Source organism: Mercurialis annua, linkage group LG2 (genome assembly GCF_937616625.2).
Source record: "Mercurialis annua linkage group LG2, ddMerAnnu1.2, whole genome shotgun sequence".
Classification (NCBI taxonomy): Eukaryota; Viridiplantae; Streptophyta; class Magnoliopsida; order Malpighiales; family Euphorbiaceae; genus Mercurialis; species Mercurialis annua.
In genome coordinates this window covers 22880124-22882083 of record NC_065571.1, presented here as the reverse complement: position 1 = coordinate 22882083, position 1960 = coordinate 22880124, and the positions used below count along the sequence as shown (strand labels likewise).

General features: G+C 31.3%; 1 long non-coding RNA gene across 1 annotated transcript; it reads left to right on the top strand.

Annotated features, from left to right (window-relative positions):
- Positions 1-592: 592 nt before the first annotated feature.
- Positions 593-1739, top strand: LOC126670589 (uncharacterized). The gene is made up of 2 exons (XR_007638754.2): positions 593-1114; positions 1519-1739. It is a non-coding gene; the product is annotated as an uncharacterized LOC126670589 (long non-coding RNA).
- Positions 1740-1960: the final 221 nt, after the last annotated feature.

Here is a 1960-nt window from a genome sequence, read left to right as displayed (position 1 = left end):
CTTGTTAAGGAAATACATTGGTGATATATTGTTCTTAATTGGCTGAGTTCATAATCTCCAAGCTTGTTTTAGGATTTGAAATTGTTAACAATGGTTGGCGGGTTTAAGCTCTGTAATGCAGAATTGGTTTTGTTCAAATATAGAAGATGATGGTGATGTGTAAAGGGGTGGTTGGCTCCTTTGGTTTTAGTTTTGGCAAAAATAATCTTTTGGTCATTAAATTGTTATGAGTGAAATGAATTAGTTACTAGGGTTAAATTGCTAACTAGTTACATTTGATTTTTAATAGTTAGTTTTAATTTTAATCTACGGGTTTGATTTTGACTTATTAATTAGCAATTCAAAAAATAATATTATTTATAAATTGAAATTACTCCGGGCATTAATATTTTAAGTTTATATTAAATATTAATTTTATTATAGTTATACATAAAATTTTATATTGGCTATATTAAATAAGTATTGGAGATTTTATTTTATTTAAAAGTTTGTCAAGTTAATTATATTATTTTTAAGGCATAAAAATAATATTTGAATAATTGTTAAATTGATATTTTTTTGGCTTAGATTGCCTTTGGAATTAAATTTATATTTTAGCTTTATTTGTTATTTAATTAATTGAGATAATTGCCGGTAATATTTAATTACTTGGGTTTCAAGCTATTGAGTTCTATTTTGATATTAATTAATATTTTATTTAATATTAATTATAAACTATGGTTTATAACTCTGGTTTTATGGTTGGGTCGGGTTAGACTTGGGTCGCCCGACTTGTGGGATAGCTTGGTAGTTTTAAGAAATTCGGCTACCCCACTATTTGAGGAATTGATTTTATTTATCAATTAAATATTATTTTAATAATATTTTCGGATTGGATTTAAGTACGAACTCAATAGTCTTGAATTAATTACGGCATTATAATTTATTTGAGAATTGTGTTCTTCTGTGATTTATCTGGTTATTTAATTGTGCTAGTCCTACGTGGTGTCTAGTGATCTTAGAGTTAGGGGTCAACGGATTTTAACCTATTTATTATTTTAGACCTGTCGACTGTTCGTGCTTCGGAGTCTACGCAGGGTTAGCTGTTTGCCAAGATCACGTGGATAAGCAAGCAGTGAGTTTGTAGTGCTATTTACCGCTTTATTAAGTACCGCATCGTATTTTAATATTATAAATATTTGTGAACTGTTTTTACGGATTATGGATCTGGATTGAAACGAGCTACTCGATAGGCTTGTATCGAGACTGTGTGCACCGGTGAGTACTCTGGGAAACGGCAGACTAAAGTCTTGCTTACGCTGGTATATTTATATGACGAGGATTTGTTCCCGTCCACTCTGGGTTTATCGGTATGCTATGTCATACTTACGCTGGGATCATTTCAATACTGTTTTTCCATAATCATATTATATTAGTATAAAAATGTTTTGATTTAAGGGTTTTAAACTTAATAAATGTAAATAGTATTGCGAACTCATCTCAGTATATCTGACCCCGTTGTTTTCCCAAATTTTCCAGGTTTATGATTTGAAAGCTGGTCCACTCCGATTCTTTTGATTCCTCGGAGGTTTTTATGTTATTTAAACTAGTTACTGTTTTCGAACTCTTAGACCGCAGTAGAACTAGTTTATATATTACATTCAATATTACACTTTGGGATTGTCGAATTTGATCGACTATTTATTATTGGCATGTTTACTCTGGAACACTTTATATTATATTTAAAGCATGCTGTGGAATATTTCAGATATTTAAGTTATTTATGTTAGAACTGTATAATAAATTGCTAGACTTAGGTTGGAGTCTCGGTTGCCCCCGAGCAGTTTTGTGCAGGTTTAAATGTGTATTTGATTTCCGCGAGGCTTGCTACGGGTTTTGGTACAACCATACCCATACCCTAGCGCCGGTCACGATTCCTGAAATTGGGTCGTGACAGTTTTGTAACAATTGTAAACGTTTG